General features: G+C 38.0%; 1 protein-coding gene across 8 annotated transcripts in view; it reads left to right on the plus strand.

Moving 5' to 3' along the window:
• The window catches only part of MACROD2 (mono-ADP ribosylhydrolase 2), a 2,054,393-nt gene that overhangs the window by 1,527,605 nt on the left and 508,530 nt on the right, over positions 1-18,258 (plus strand). The gene's annotated exons all lie outside the window — the stretch shown is intronic.

Here is an 18,258-nt window from a genome sequence, read left to right on the forward strand (position 1 = left end):
ATGTGTTGGCTTATAACGTGCCATGGTGAGATTCAGAACCACAAGGTCCCTGTTCCTTTCACAGTAATGAACCCAAAGCAATTGAATGCAGAGCTATCAACATGAATAAGGGCAAGTCAACTAGGACTTTCTTCTGCATCCAGCATTAAAGAGTTTTTGTTAACATCCACAGTAACTAGTGAAACTTTGTGTGAAAACATTCACAGTAACTAGTGAAACTTTGTGTGTTTCTGAGGTCACATTAAAAGGCGGTTTGGGTAGGCTAATTATCCTTTTATCATCCTTTTTGGTGTTATGACCATTCAACCTCTTTTTATATAAACTTAAATATCCTTTGCTCGCACAATGATCCAGACAGCTGGATACTCCTTATAGGGTAGTCAAGAGTATTCAGAGGTCCCTCTTCAACATCTACTGGCTGCCATGGCTGAGCATCACATCCAATCTAAAAAGCTGAATATTCTTGGGACAAATTAATATTGATGGTTAGAAATAATAAAATAAAATAAAATAAAAAGATGTTTTATTTTTAACATCTAATAAAATAAAAAGATGTTTTTCTTTAAGTTTTCAAAAAGAGAAAATAGATTTTTCTTTATTTCAGAAAAGGAAGGATGTACGGCATTACTGTAAGCTCCACAAAGGCAAGGACTATGGTTTTGGGGATTGTCCTTAGAATGTTTGTCCTTCAGGTCCATCTAGTGAGAGTCTTTTAAAAAATATATCAGATGCTGTGGCGGACACCAAACCAATTGTATCCCTCATTCCCTTGCTATAAGTTAGACAAAATAAGCTAGCTGGACCCCAAATATCTGATCTTTTGAAACAATTTAAGATGACAATGATGGAATGATATATAATTAGGCATCACCAAAAATAGTTCAGGTATAACATAAATCCTCTAGAGAGTTGAAGAAAGATGAGAATATTTGGGGCTAAACTGATGAGGCAAGGCTTTATGGAAAAAGTGAGAAAAATTGACCCAAAGATGTGAATAGGTGAGAGTAGAAGGGAAGTCATTAACATTGGAGGAGAGAGAAAAAGGAGACTGAATCCTGGTATGAGCCAAGTAGCAAGAATGAGTAGACAGGATATGTTTATAGAACAGTAATGATTCTGATTTGACTTTTTACTGCGAAAAGGTGGGTTGACTGTTTTCAGCCAATTATATATGAGATGCAGAAATTGGATCTACTAACTTGATTTAGCCAGCAACACATAGTTAGAAATGAGTAAAACCATATTGGGCGTGTGGGGGCTCTGCCTGTGGTAGTTGACACTTCTTTTTTTGGCCAGCATGGCTTGGTTGATCTGGGCATTAAGAGAGGATGCCCTTCTTTCCTAAAAGTGACCTTCCTAGATAGCAAATAGAAGATAATGACTGTTTAGTCAGTGAAAGATGTGCAGTCCCCATATAATCAATATTTCATAGGCACAATTCATTTATGTTTTGTGTGTTTCAAAATTTTGCTAGCAAGTATCTCACCACGTATTGGAAATGAGAAAGATATGACCATCTTATTTTGGTAACAGTTGTGGTGGGTGAATGCCAAAATATTATGTAAAATAAAACCTTTAAGTAAGGGGAAGTAAGCTCACTATCTCAGCTTTCCCTCCCCTTGTCTGAGCTCAGAGCATCAAGCTGTTAAGGACTGTACCAGTGATTGCATGTGTTCCCCAGAGAAAATGAAATGAGCCCACCAGATATCAGTAAATATTTCTTACTGTTTTGGTTTCCATGTGTCTTAAGTGTGAATTTTGAGTAAAGGTTTTATTCAAGCAAAAGGCTCCTTACTCATTTTTTCTACAATAACATTACTAAAGCTTAGTTAATGGTATTCAACTATCTGTTCTACTCAGCAACATAATGTAATCTTATGAAATAAGAAATTATCTGAAAGGGCATTTCTTTTCACATGGCTTTATAAAGCATCCGTGTTGAATGTTTGATGGAGAAAATGAGTTAATAACATGAGAGGTTTATACATTAACTATTTAATAACCAGTGGATTCAGGTAATTCTGTTTCTCCTGCTACCACCCGAAGTCAGACCGCTCCCCAGATTCCTGATGTGTTGCAGCCATTTTTCTCCCTATATCATAACTACCCAGCACTACCCTGCAAATCCTCAGAGACTGCCCATTGTCCATCTGATCATCAGTGTAAGGCTTCAGAATGATCTGAGGTCCACTACTGGCCTCTGCATTTCTTCCTTGGAGTCCGTTCACACAATTTAGTAAATATCTCTCCAGTGTTTCTCCAAAAGGCAAAATCCAAACACTAATGTTTGGTGCACATGAGGCCAGGAAAGGGATTTGCAAGCTGCTCTAGATTCTCATATTTTCTAAATCCCTTTTTCTTCTCCCCTTCAGTGCCTTCTGTCTTTTTCTCCATTTTCTCCATAGCACTTATCAACACTTGACAAACTATATCCTTTGTTCATTTAGCTTGTTTGTTGCCTAACAGGTTCCCAGTAGAAAGCAAGTATTATAAAGACAAGGATTTTTGATTATTTTATCTGCTTTTATATCTCCAGTACCTAGAATAATGCCTGGCACACAGTTAGTGTTCAATAAATATTTGTAGAAAGACTAATGTAGAGCAATGTTTCTCAACCTGGGGCAACTTAGCCCTCCAGGGGTATTTGGCAATATCTGGACACATTTTTCTTTTTTATTTGAGACAGAGTCTTGCTCTTTGCCCAGGCTGGAGTGCAGTGGCATGATCTTGGCTCACTGTAACCTCCACCTCCCAGGCTCAAACAATTCTCCTGCCTCAGCCTCCTGAGTAGCTGGGACTATAGACGTGTGCCACCACACCCAGCTAATTTTTGTATTTTTAGTAGAGATGGGGTTTCACCATATTGGTCAGGCTCCTCTTGAACTCCTGACCTGCCTTGGCCTCCCAAAGTGCTGGGGTTACAGGCATGAGCCACTGCGCCTGGCCTGGATGCTTTTTTATCATGAGGATTGAAGGGATAAGCAGTGCTATTGGCTTCCTACAATGCACAGAACAGTCTCTTACCACAAAGGATTATCTGGCTCCAAATGCTGAAGTTAGAAAGCCCTGATGTGGAGCACAGAATCCTTGGGATCCCTGACAAGAAGGCTGGCTACCATCTCTCCTGTGGCTCTCTGGCTTATCTCCTGGACTGTGGCTCTTTCTGTCTCATCTCCTGACCACACACTTCTGTTTGCGTTTTTTCATCCAGAAATTAAAATATCTCATTTGTTCCTTTGCAGTTATGTGGTTTTTTTTTTTCAGTTCCTTTACCACCACTACTTTAATGTAGCTTTTTGAAGAAGAGGAAGCAAATGCCTGAGCTTAGCTGCCATCTTGAACTCGAAACTCTTATCACTTTTATCTTGTTTGAGTCACCATTTCTCTGAAGTCTGTAATATGACTGCTACCAATACAGCATTCTCTCTTCTCTGAATTCTTAGAATACTTACCATCAGTTTTGACCATTTGGGTAATGTATTAGATAGAATTACTGCTCTAACAAAGACACTCCTAATGTAACTATTAATATATCTTAAAGAAGATGGAAGTTTATTTCTCTCCAATGTAACATTCTCAAATTGGGAGGCCTAAGTCAGTAGTAGACGCCACTGCTCCATGTGATTGATCAGATTCAGGCTCCTCCACCTTGCTACTCTCCCATTCTTGATCATTGTTCTCAGCCAAAAGGAGAAGAGCTGGAAGTAGACAGTTCTTGTTCTCAGTTTGAGAGAAAACGAGAAAGAAACAGTCCTGTTTAGCATTTTTCTTCTAAATATGTGCTCTGTGGGATGCGCGTGTGTGTGTGTGCATGCCTGTGTGTGTGTGTGTAAGTGTTAATATATTTATTTCTGGAAGATAGGATCACAAGATTTGTAACTTTAATTATTTTGCTCCTTTATATTTTTCCAATTGTTTTTACATTGAACCTATACTATATATATTTGTGGCTGACATTAGATATTCTTTATTTGTTAAAGAATTACTATTAAATTAAACATGTATGTAAAGATCTTCCTTTAGAAGGGTAGGAAATAACCAAATGGAGGATAGAGGCTTCTTTTAGACAACAAAGAACTCAAGCAACTGTAAATACAAGCAAAAAAAATGTAAAGCCATGTTTGTGATTTTAAGTGAATTGAAAAAAATCTCTTAAAGTATATCTTTAAACTGTAATACTTACGTATAGGTTGTATAACCTTTCAAAAAATAAATCAAATGAATCAGATGTTTGACATAGTAGAATTAAAACTCCTAACTTGACTGATATCCGCCCCCCCCCCACCTTTGACTGATTATGTTGACATTTAACAAATTAAAGTTAAATTTAGGAGTTGGGAGAAAGAAAGGGAATATACAATGGGAGGTGGACAAAACAGTGTGGGAGAGTGGGCACAGAATAAGGGCCACAGTGTGTATTCAGAGAGGTGACAGACATCAACACATGTTCATCAGCAGGTGACGGAGGTCAACAGGTAGAAGCAATTTGAGTGAGGACATGGGACATTTGTCAGCAAAGACATGAAAATAAGACAGTAAATAAAGCTTGTATTTGAAACCGAAAAAATTAAGTGGAAGTAACTGATAATAAACCTGATTTAATTAGGCCTAAAAAGTTTTATTTGTTACCTGTTAGTCACCATATTTTAACCCTTCTTTGGCCATATGTAGAATTAGCTGCTGTCTCTCTACCAACCTTGGGAGATATGAAAGTGAGGAAATGGAAACTCATCCCAGGAGGACAGTTGAGGTTCATTTGATGAAGGAGACAGAAAGCTTTGGGTTAAAGATTAAGTGATCCCTTTGCAAATTAATTCTTATACTATGGTACTGTGAACATGGGTCAGTTTTCAAGGGTTTCTTTAGGTTTAATACCATAATACTAAGATTTCAGTAGCATGATTATTGAGCAACATAAATAGTGTATACATTTTTCCAAGCCGTTTTTTTAATTAAGATATTATGGGCCAGGCATGGTGGCTCACGCCTGTAATCCCAGCACTTTGGTAGGCCGAGGCGGGCGGATCACGAGGTCAGGAGATCGAGACCATCCTGGCTAACACAGTGAAAACCCGTCTCTACTAAAAATACAAAAAATTAGCCGGGCGTAGTGGTGGGCGCCTGTAGTCCCAGCTACTCGGGAGGCTGAGGCAGGAGAATGGCATGAACCCGGGAGCCGAGATTGCGCCACTGCACTCTATCCTGGGTGACAGAGTGAGACTCCATCTCACAAAAAAAAAAAAAAAAAAAAAAGATATTATGAAAATTTTTACTTTCCATGTACACGTATAATGTTTTTTCTGATTATGTAACAGTCTATGGAATGGAAGTTCCAATTAATATACTCCTGACAAGATTAGCAAGGTTGGCTATCAGATGTATATTTATTGAAGAAAATATTTATTTGACACTACTTATTGGTTTATTCTTTTTCCTTAGATACTTTTTAATGAAACAAAATCTTTCTACATTTTGATTGTCATAGGTGACTTATTTAAGTTGAAAAAAATAACTTCGCTTTTTTTTTTTTTACAAATTGCTGGAATTGTACATCGATGAGTTAAAGCTTATAATTTTAAATATTAATAATTAAGAATAGAGCAAGTGCTGCTGCCATTTATTCAAAAAGAGGCAAGAGATGTTAAAATGAAATCGATAAATGTATTTGTTGACAATTACCAGAATAAATAGGAAAAAAATTTTAATATTTTCAATGAAAAGGCTAGAATATGACATATTCTAATTCCCATTGTATTTTACTTCTCTGAAAATTATTTTAAGATTATACATTTCTATATAATTATTTTTACAAAATATGATTTAATAACATAAACAAAAATAAAATAAAATATAAACGTATTATTTATGTTGATTTTCTCTTTATTAATATTTTTTCTTCTCCTCCAGCTTATTATTATAAAAATCTTCAAATACAGAAAAATTCAAAACATAGAACAGTAAATACCTGTGTCACCTCTAAGATTTAACGCTGTTATATTGTAGGAAAATAAAAACTTATTTGCTGTATGAATATATGAAGTATTGAAATAGAATAAAAACATACAAAGTAGTATAAACACACTTTTATTTCTGTACCACATTATTGATATTGTATTGATACATTGTTATATTTTTGAAGAATCACAATAAACTCTAGATTGGAGAAATACTCACTCATAGACTCAGGCCCTGGAAACTAGGAGAGTCCAGTGCAATCATTTTTGTTATGACTCGTTCTCTTTTATTTTTCTCCTTTCTTTTTAAATCTTCTTTGTCTTTCTATCTGACAGAAGAATAAAATTTAGCAAAATAATTATTCACTAAAGAAATATCTAAATGAATATTGGTTACATACCAAAGATCGAATAATTGCATTCTATAATAGGGAAGTCTGTTGTCTTTGTGGTTGGTTGGTCTTGTGTTACACAGTTCATGAATACATAAATAAAATTCGTGTGTCTTTTGCAAATTACTCTTTTATTGTGTTCCTTGGAAATAAATCACTATAACTAACATGTATTGAGTACTGAATGCCTTTTTTCTTTTTGTAATAGACTGGAGTGAATTTAGTTCTGCATGGTAAGAACTTAGTATATGTAGTAAGTCAATTTTAACTTACTGGTAAGTGACATTTTAATGAAACATTTTTAAATGGGCAGATCTAGTGTTGCCAGATAAGCTGAAGCATGCTCAGTTAGATTTGAATTCAGATGTACAATGAATAATTACCTTAATATAAATATGTCCTAAATATTGCATAGGACATACTTATACTAAAATAATTACTCATTGTTCATCTGAAATTCAGATATAAGTGGATGTTCTGTATTTTGCTTTGCTAAATCTCTCAACCCTAGCAGAATGTGATATGTTAGATGTTTGGTCATCTAGGGTTTTGTTTCATATACTTTTTTTGTCTTTTTATTTTATGCCAGAATCATGATTTAGACAAAATATTTTGCAAGTTTTAGCTACCTATCTGAAATGTTGGAAGCAAACCAATCAACAAACTTGGCACCGTCACTGAGGAAGAGAGAAAAGTGAGGTATATTAAGTTACTCAACCATATTTTTTATTTTATTTTTACTCATTGATTATAATTTTTTCTCTAAGTATACCAATTATATAAACTCAATTATAAGAACAAACAAGTCAAACAAAACAAAATAAACCAAAAAATAAGCACACCTAAAAAACACAGAATGCTACAAACACACTACCTCATATTAAATGTATTGCCCTCCAGAATCAGCCTCTGTTCTCTGAAAAACACTGACCTGGGTCTTAGGAAATCTTACCCCCCATCCTGGTGTTGTCCTTATGAGCTCTCTGGCATGAGCAAGTATCTTAGTCTCCTAGGATTCTGGTTCTCATCTGTCAATTAAAGGGTTTGAAAGATTGGTATCTGAGGTCATTTCCAGACCTGAGGTTAGAGTAGCCCATGATTTCAGCTTCAAGTTCCTGGACAATAATTATGTATCCATAGCACTCATGAGCCCTGTACTTGTTTAATTAATCTGTGTTTGCTTGTTTTTTAAACTGCACCATTTCTATGTCTTCATTCTTCTTTATTGAAATGGATTTAGTTTTCATCTTAATAGGTGTAATGATGTTATTCATGCAAAGCAATAATTCAAAATTAAATCCAAAGGAAATCTTTTAGCAGTATTCACATTAAGATGCTGGATGTGCCCTTTAAATAAAGTCAGCATTTCTCCCTAACGATTTTGAGGCTCATTCTAAAAGTTTAATGCCAGAATAAAATGGTATTTTCCTTGGGAAGAACAATTTTGGTGGTCCAATTGTAGAGCAATCTTTTTAAGAGAATTGCAGAAGGTAAAAAGAAATGTACATAGATCGTGATAATTTTAGGCATTAGGACAGTGCTACATAAGACAGATGCTTTCTACCGTAATTTATAAACATATGCTTTAGGGACATGTAATTTTTCCCATTTGTATTACGGGGTACTCTAAGTGTAGTTGTAATACTTTAGAGTTATTTTAGACAACAAAAAAACCCTTAGAGATCATCTATCCAACTTTCTGTCTCTGTCTCTGTCTCTGTCTCTCTCTCTCTCTCTCTCTCTCTCTCTCTCTTTTTAAGCAGAAACTCAGTCCCAGTGCACTAGGTGACTGGTACAGGGGAAAGTAACTTGGGGAAGAAAAGGAAGCATCCCGTAGGTACTTTGCAGGCATAGCTGATGTTGTATCATAGGCACTCTATGGGCTGGCCCAGCCCCAGAATTCCTGCTATAAAAGGATTGAAAGTGATAGTGTGGTCCTGGGATGGAGGAGGGAGGGAACTTGTCTGAGATGTGCCTGGGAGGTAGGGTGGAGTGGGAGACTTGTCTGGAAGCTAAATTTGCATTTCAAGTTCATTATTTTTGCTCAGGTTGTCTAAATGTGGTACCTTGATGGGAGAGCCAGGGAAGTGGGGAGGAGCTGATGGAAATCACAGAGGGGCTAAATGCTTCCCATGCCACTTCTTGGCTATGACACCTTAGCCAAGATATTTTTTTCCCAACTGTACAGATGATAACCCTGAGGCTAAAAAGCATTTCTTTGATTTGCCGAAAGTTACAGAATAATGGGTAGGATTCAAACTCAGGTCTGTCAAGCCAGAAAATCTATATGTGTGATGCATTATACCATGCTGATGGAATAAACATTATCTCAACAACTTTGAAACCCTCCTTGAAAAGAGACACAAACCTTCAGGACCATACGTGATTGTGTTTGCTGCATGTAGACACACATCCTTCTGAACACAGTAATTCAAATTAAATTTCTTAAAAGTCATTGAAAAATGTATAGCTAGAGTTATGTCTCTATGTGCAAATTAATTGCTAGAAGAAAGTAAAACATAATTAAAATTGAATTATAAAGCCTATTACATTAAAGTAATGAATTATTTATTTTAAAATATCCACATTGACCCAGTTCCGTTGGTTGGTTTTAAAATAGCAACATGTTTTTCTCCTGAGAAAAGCGTTTCTATATAAATACGTTCATTCTCCCTCCCTTACAGGCTCTTTCTTGACTGAACAAAAGTAATTTATGCTTTTTTTTTCTTACTTAGAAGTTTTCATAATCAAAGGGAGTCTCTAAAGCCTGTAATAGGACGGTAGATATGAAGGTTGATAGATATGTTTCATCAGTTTCAAGCACATAAACAGTTCAACCCCCAATATACAAATGTTATAACCAACAGTATAATTTTTAGCAATTCATGTAGATTTGATGCCAGACCTGGCTGCAAGGTAGTGTGGAGTAAACAAAGCAAAGACCCTGGAGTTCTGAGTTTGTCAGATCCTCAGTGTCATTACTAACTGCTTAGGCTTTAAGCATCTTGCCAACTCTAAATTCTACTCTACATTCTTGCCAACTCTAACTAAATTCAGCTTCTGAATTCAACTCTAAATTAAATTTCTAATTAGGATTAGAAAATTCTAAATTCTTTGACTGGATTTATAAAATCAAATATAAAAAACATATATATATGTTTTTTTGAGATGGGCTCTCACTCTGTCACCCAGGCTGAAATACAGTGGTGTGGTCATGGCTCACTGCAGCCTCCAACTCCTGGATTCAAGTGATCCTTCTGCCTCAGCCTACCAAGTAACTGGGACTACAGGCAGGTGCCGCTGTGCTCAGCTAATTTTTTAAAATTTTTGTAGAGATGGGGTCATGCTATGTTGCCCAGATTGGTCTTGAACTTGCTTTTTAAGCGGTCCTCCCACCTCTGTCTCCCAAATTGCTGGGATTACAGGCATGAGCCACCACATCTGGCCAAATATTGTATATAACACATGTTTCTGGTAGTTCCCAGGGACAATGTAAAGACTTTTATTCCCACAGCAGTGGTTCTCACAATGTGGTCCCTAGACCAATAGCATCAGTATCACCTGGGAACTTGTTAGAAATGCAGATTCTCAGCCTCCATCCTAAACTTGCTATATCAGAAATCCTGAGGACAAGGTCAGCAACTTCGGTTTTAGCAAATTCTCCAGGTGATTGGGAACTACCATTTTACACTATGATATTAAAGGGCGATTTCAAAGAATAGGGTAATTCCCAGATTATTATACTGAGACCTTCACAACTCAATCTCTGCCTTGACTGTATCACGAAGAATCCTTAAACAGAAGAGAGTGAGCCACAATGGATGGTTGTGGAAGTGAACAACCAAGGCAGGTGGTACTGCCATTTCCTGATAGAACACTTTCCAATCCCGCGTCTCCCACCTCTGGGTTTCCATCTTCCTGTATCTATTTTCATAATGAGTGTTCATCTAAGCATTCCAAATAAGTTCATACTGGATAATTATGGATGAGAAATAAATTGGCAACCGGAAAAATAGGAAATCATCCCTAAACAATGCCTATTGATAAATATCTGGAAATTTTTCTGGAAAGCATAGGTATGCTGTTTCACAATATAAGACATGAAAGAATGTTCCCAGAAGGGTAGGAGTGGCTGGACTGAAATTGAAGTAGTAATTTGAGGTGTCACAGTGGACACCTCAAGGTCATGACATTTTATTTATTGTTGCAATTATAAGAACAATAAAACTGCAACAGGCAGCAGGGTCCATGCGGTTTCACCAGCCTTCCACATGATACCGTTCCCCCTCATCAGCACTTCTGATTTCCAGAGGCTCGAATCCACTAAGCAGCCTCAGCAAGCACACACATTAATATATTTGCCCAAGACAGAACAGTTTTTGAGCTGGCAGTTGTTGATAAAGACATGTCACCCCTGGTTTTGTTCTTTACTGGAAGGCCTCCGAATAGGAATGGTGAAATTCTTTTTATCACCTCCACATGGGTTGTCTTCTTGGCACAAATGAAGAGACCGGAGGCTGCAATCATTCCTCAACTCCTAAAACAAAGGAAGGTGGATTCCATTATTCTAAGGGCCCTGGGGATTGGACATCTTCAGAGGCATTCAAGAAATAAGGAAGCTGCATGTTAAAAGGCCTCAGTGCTGATTAAAAGTAGGAACAAAGCTAGGTGCTCTTGCATTTATCACATGTATTAATTGTACTGCTATCTTTGGCTTGCAGAATAGGATGTTGTAAAGAATGCAGTGACCATTTTGGCATGTTGAAAATCCCATTATTCATATGATTAAGAAACAAAAGTGAAGTCACCAAGCACTGGGTTATGCCCATCTAAAGACTTGTTGATGGAATGAAATTTATCTTTTATTCATACTCCAACAACTTCTGAATAATAATTTCTAGTGCTGCTCTTGTGTGCATTTCTGGTGGTTCTGAGCTTTATTATGATCGTTTCCATCCTAAGATATACCTCTCTTTTTAGTATTTTTATAAAATTTGATAAAAAGAAACCAGTGGAAGTGATCATGTCACCTCTTGTTTATAATGCTTAAATGGAGTTTTCTTTGTGTAGTCAGCAAAGGATGGATAATCTCACTACTGCTTATTCCTGCAACCTCAGTGCATGCTGTTCACCCCTTGCCCTCTGAGTTCTGAACTGACTACCCTCCTCTGAGATGCTCAAAGGCCCCTGATATGGTTTGGCCGTGTCCCCACCCAAATCTCATCTTGAATTGTAGCTCCCATAATTCTCACATATTGTGGGAGGGACCCAGTCGGACATAATTGAATCCTGGGGGTGGTTTCCATCATACTATTCTTGTGGTAGTGAATAAGTCTCACGAGATCTGATGGTTTTATAAGATTAAACCCCTTTTTGCGTAGCTCTCATTTTCTCGTCTGCCACCAAGTAATACGTGCCTTTTGCCTTCTGTCATGGTTGTGAAGCCTCCCCAGCCATGTGGAATTGTGAGTCCATTAAATCTCTTTTTCTTTATAAATTACCCAGTCTTGGGTATGTCTCTATCAGCAGCATGAAAATGGACTAATACAGCCCCAAGCTCCTTTCCACTCATCATTTTGCACATGTTGATTAGTCACCAGGGATAGCCTTTCACTTTGCCTGGGAAATCCCACTCATCTTTTTTTTTTTTTTTTTTTTTTTGAGAGGGAGTGTCACTCTGTTGCCCAGGCTGGGGTGCAGTGACACCATCTCAGCTCACTGCAACCTCCACCTCCCAGGTTCAAGCAATTCTTGTGCCTCAGTCTCCCAAATAGCAGGGACTACAGGTGCACACTACCATGCCTGGCTAATTTTTGTATTTTTAATAGAGACAGGGTTTCACCATGTTGGCCAGGCTAGTCTCGAACTCCTGACCTCAAGTGATCTGCCCACCTTGGCCTCCCAAAGTGCTGGGATTACAGGCAGGAGCCACCATGCCAGGCCCCACTTATCCTTCTTCTCACAACTCTTACAAATCTCATTCTGGAGAGCCTGCCTCTGGCTCCCATGCTAGATCACGACCCCAGTCATATGCTTTCAAGGCATCTTAGAGTTTTGCCTTAGAGTAATTATTTGATTAATGCCTGTCTCCCAACATAGAGGCCATAATTTTTTCATCATTTTATGCCTAGCACTTAGTAGAGTGCCAGCCTGGCATATTGTGGGCACTAATAGCCATCAAATGTTTTGAGCAGGGAATAATATGGTTGGATATGTCTTAGAAAAACAACCCTTGTAAGTTTGGAGGTCAAATTGGGGGGTGGAACGATTAATAATAGAGACTTCTTATAGGGAACTATTGCAGTTGTCCACGAAGGAAAAAGAAAAACAACTTAAAAAAAACTACCTAAACTTGGCGGGCGCCTGTAGTCCCAGCTAGTCCGCAGGCTGAGGCAAGAGAATGGCATGAACCCCAGGGGGTGGAGCCTGCAGTGAGCCGAGATCGCACCACTACACTCCAGCCTGGGCGACAGCGAGACTCCGTCTCAAAAAAAAAAAAAAAAAAAAAAAAAAAACCTACCTAAACTATCAGTTTTATCATCCATTCACCCATTTGCTGAACATTTACTGAGTGCCTACAATGTACATGTCAGATACTGGGCTGGGTGCTGAGACAATAAAGGACTCTATTTGGAAAATGAAAGGAAGGGATAGATTTTAAAGGGGTCTAGGGGTAGAATCAATAGGACCCACTAAACAATTTGAGATGTAAAAGACGGGCTTCAAAAGGAATCTAAGATTTCTTGCCAATGACCAAATAGAGGGTGATTCTATTAACCCCTTTTTAGAACTTCAGGAAGAGTAGCAAGTCAGAACAAAAGGCGGAGAGCTCAAGTTGAACATGTGGAGTTTGAGATGCTCATCAGATTTCCAGATGAATCAACTGGTTCAATCACAGTTTTTGAAATGAAGCATCATTGTTCAGTGCAAATCTTCCAGGGGAATTCAAATGTTAGATACAGAGAAGTAGAGACTGAGAAGAGAGCAAGGCCCTTTTAAAAATATAAAGGTTTAGTTTTAAAAATGCTGTCCTTTTGACCTTTACAACGTGCATATTTTGAATGAGAGTAAGTAAAAACAATTGATTTTTTTGTAAAGAAATGCTGAAGAAATACATTCATCAATACTGTAGTTTGAATATAAAGAAAATCAGAATATTTATAAATAGGAATATAAATGATATAGCACTCTTATTGGATAGCAATGGATTAAATGGGTATTTGCTACTCTACTGCTTTTTTTTGAGCTGATTATAATTATATGAAATATATTTTAGGGCATGCAATTATAACTGTATGGGCATACCTAATAAATAATATGTCTATATTGCATAAAGTATAAATTATAAATATATATGAACTATATAAAAATATACTTTAGTCACTTAAAACACATAATAGAACATTTTATTCTGTTTTTTCATCTTTTTTTCTGAGTACGTAACTCTTGCACTTGTCCCTTTCAGGCAATGCTTAAGAATGTATGTAACCAACAAATACAATGATAAATGTCTTTTGCAGCAAGCTTCAAAATCTCAAGAGATGTAGGGGCAGCATAAAACTCTAACCAGATAAATCCGTGGTATATTGTCTGAGCCAAATGCTTTCTCTAAAATGAGAGAGATTCAAATCAGTGACAAGAAGGAGCATGTGGGGCTTAAGCTGACTGTAGGAGGACACAGGTGTGCTTCAGCACCACAAATGAACGCAGAATTATCTAAGAACACCTTGCCTTGCCAGCTATTTAATATCACATGAAACGGGCCAAGAATGCAGTGATATTGAAACATACCAATGCCAGTATTGTTTTTCCTGTGTCTATTCCAGCAATTGCTTTTTTGTTGTTGTTGTTCAATGAGGTGTTATTTCAATACTGAAGTAGAATTCATTAAAGTAAGGTTTGAGTGGTGATATTTTCACTGGTTGATTGGTTAAACTGAGGTTTCTTTTTGCCTCTCTAGTTATCCAGTGTATTGACAGCCATATTTTAACAAGAAAAAAATTTTGACTTCACACATTCACTCAGTAAATAACTACTTAGAAGGTTCTTGAGCTGGGCACGGTGGCTCATGCCTGTTATCCCAGCACTTTGGGAGGCCAAGGCAGGTGGATCATGAGGTCAGGAGATCGAGACCATCCTGGCTAACACGGTGAAACTCTGTCTCTACTAAAAAATACAAAAAATTAGCCAGGCATGGTGGCGGGCGCCTGTAGTCCCAGCTACTTGGGAGACTGAGGCAGGAGAATGGCGTGAACCCAGGAGGCAGAGCTTGAAGTGAGCCAAGATCGTGCCACTGCACTCCAGCCTGGGTGACAGAGCGAGACTCCATCTCAAAAAACAAAGAAGGTACTTGATGGACAACACTCTCTAGACTTAAGTAGAGAGGTAAAGTGATGACCAACTTATAGCTGAAGGGGAATTCCACATGTTGGGCATAGAGAAGAGTAGGTAAAGGTATAGGGATGACAGAGCCCATGGTTGCTCAGATAATGACAAATAGCTGAGCATGGCTGGGTGCATGAACTAAAATATTGCTTGAATGTGGGGAAGTAGGATGGTGGGTTGCATAACTGGTAAGGAGCAAACCATGACTAGCCTTAAATGTCAATCTACAGAGTTAAGATTTCCAAATTCATTAGGATATGTGTCCTACAGTGTGCAAGAATTTTTACTAAAGGAATGACATGGCCAGATTTGCCATTTGGAAAGCTGACCCCGGCCATCGTGTGGAGGATAGTTTGGATGGTGAGGCAAGGAATCAGAAGAGAAGGAAGTGTGGCCAAGGAAGAGACTCTTGTAGCAATTCAAATGAGAATACTGAACCCTGAACCAAGGACAAGACTTTGAACGTGGAAGCAGGGGAACCACATAAGACAAATCTCAAACTTGGATGCTGGGGATGAAGGATAAGGGAAAATCCCAGGTCAATTGGGTTGATGGAGTGTATATTGGTTTGCTAAGGCTTCTGTAACAAAGTGCACAAATTGAGCAGCTTAAACAATAGAAATGTACTGCCTCACAGTACTGGAGGCTGGAAGTCTAAACTCAAGGTATTGGCAGGGTTCCTTCTTTTTGAGGGCTGTGAGAATAGAGTCGGTTCCATCACTTTCTCCTGACTTCTGGCAGTTTGTTGACAGTCTTTCATATCCCTTCGTTCTAGAAGCATCAGCCCAATCTCCTGCCTTCATCTTCACTGTGAGTTCTCCCTGTGTGCACATCTGTATCCAAATTTCTCCTTTTCTAGAGATGCCGTTCATATTGGACTAGAGGCCCACCTTACTGTATCATGACTTCATCTTAAGTAATTACATCAGTGGTGAGACCCTATTTGCAAATCAGGTCACATTCTGAGGTACTGTGGTTTAGGTCTTCAAGGCGGGGATTTTTAGAGATACAATTCAATCCACAACAGGGTACTACTCGTGGAAACAGAGAATACACAAAGATAAACCAGTGTTTGTGGGAGGAAATTATTAATGCATCATTGGTTATGCTGAGTTTGAGGTACTAAGGGTTCATGCAAATAGCAAATATTTCTGGGACTGGACTTAAACAATTCTAGAACATAGAAACCAGCATCTCTCAAAAAAGAGAGGCCTTGGGTACACTGCCTACTATAATCTCTTTTATTTGTCTTTTTTGAATTTAAAAAGTATTTAAATTATATTAGCAGAGGAACAGAAATTTAGATATTGCCTGGAAATTTTAAAAATCAGAAGGAAAGGGCCAAGTAGAAAAAATAGGAGACTCTTCCCAGATGAATTTCAACAGCTTGGTATTCGTGTGATGAGTTGTGATTAACAGGCAAGCAGGCCAAACGTGGTTAAAAGAGCTGGGTCTTTGAGTTTTCTTTAGAAAATGTTGATTCTATAATATAAGTGACACATCTCCATATGCCCCCAAGCAGCATCTGGTTTGATATTGAGGTTTCGCCTAACAGTTTTCTTCAGAAAACTGGAACATTTGGCCAATTTCTTAATATATTAATTTTAATAGATTTTCTGTTTCTAATGAAAGCATTCTTGTGAAAACATTTGTTTTTCATATGCATAACTCCTTATTGCCCAACATACATAAGACCTTATATATGGTAGATGCTAAATACATACAGTTGCTGGATGACTGTTGTGTAAATGTTTGGGACACAACCTTTGAAAAGAATCTCAATAGCCCATAACTCCATGTAGCATATAGGCGCTCATATAATGCTCTCCCTTCCCCACTACACCACATGGGAATGTTTTGGTTGCTAAGAAGCAAAAATGATGCCACCAAATAAGTCTGACTTGGGTGCCAAGTCTGTTCTTCCAGTGGTATGGGCACTACCTTTAGGCAGAGGCATCCAGTAACAGTTGGAAAGAAACCCGTGTGATTGCGACCTGTATAATGCATGCAGGTGACAGTCTTCTCTGTGCCTCTAAATGTGACAGGCATCTTGGGGTTATACAAAAAAAAGTATATCAGATAGTGCCTTCTATGGAGACAGTCAAAAGCTAAGATCGTTGGAGTCAGATCGACATCTTCATATCCCAGCTCAGCCAGCTCTCGGGCTGTGTGACCCTGAGTGAGTCAGGAGCTTTCTCAGGTTCAACTTCTTTATAATGTGGAAATTGTAATAACATTACCTTTTAGGGTTATTGTGAGCACAATGATTGTATAGAGATTAAGGCACATAAAGAAGTTCACAATAGTAGATATGGTTGTCAAAATTATCATCATAATTATACCAGAGATCTGAGGTTCCTGTGTACTTCATGAATCTATTAAGAAACCATTCCAGAAAGTAGGACCAGTGGGAGATGACCATAATAGCCATCGATATTGCAAACGGAGAGGGGCAAATGTGGGTGCTTCTGTGATCTGGGAGGGGCCTTGGAAGGAGGTAAGGCTTCAGTGGCCTTCAAAGATAGAGTCTTAAAAGAAGATTGAAAGGACAGAATAAAAATGTACTGTCTGAACTCCACTATTTCAAACACTTGACTGATTTTTGACTTCTCTGAAACCTGTTCCTTAACACAATTTCTGAAGAAGGATTGGTTCTCACAATATTTACTATTGTAAGCTTCATCAAACAGCCAAGTGATTTCTTTAAAAATAGGGGTTTTGACCTTTGCCTTTCCCTGGCTGGGAACTTAATCATTATTCTTTGGCCATAATAGGCCAACTCTATTTGTGGGCCTAGGACTTGATATTGGAGTTCACGTGACATCCTTGTCCATGTCCTATGCAGCACAACTTGTCAAACCAGAGCAGATGACTCTTCCGAGTCTACCCCACTGGCAGAGGGTGAGGACCTGGGAAATGAAGAGGTCCTTTACAGCCTGGGCTTCTGGGTTGCTATGCCTGTCAAGCAGCAAATTATGATAAAAAGGGCCATGCAAAATTTAACATTTTTTTTTATCTCTTGAGAACTGACTACAATGTTTACTCTTTTCTGGAGCTTCCCAGAATGCTTTATATAAAACTTTTGCTACTAAAATCCTTTGGAGTTTTAGAATGATGATGAGAAGTATAGCAGAGTTTAAGTTTTGGTTTGAGTCCACTAAACCAGGTTCAAATGTATCAGTTGTGTGTCCCTGAGCATGTTACTTAACTTTTCTAAGTGTCAGTTTCCTCATCTGTTCAAAAGGAATGGATAATAAGGCCCTACTCGTAAGATTGTAGTGAATATTAAGGATACAGTTGTATATTGCAAAAGGCTTTTGATACATGATAGAATAGGCCCTTAATAAACTCTAGTTATTGTTATTTTAATGGTGCCACACACAGGTGATCAAGGTTTCAGTGCCACAACCATTGAAAGCTTGGAGTCCCAATGCCAGTCATGTCATTTTTAAATTTTCAAGTCATGACAGCAGAATGGTGAGATGTTCTGCTACAGAGAATAGAAACTTTTAGAAATGGTTTCCTTC

The sequence above is a fragment of the Pan paniscus genome, chromosome 21 (assembly GCF_029289425.2).
Source record: "Pan paniscus chromosome 21, NHGRI_mPanPan1-v2.0_pri, whole genome shotgun sequence".
Classification (NCBI taxonomy): domain Eukaryota; kingdom Metazoa; phylum Chordata; class Mammalia; order Primates; family Hominidae; genus Pan; species Pan paniscus.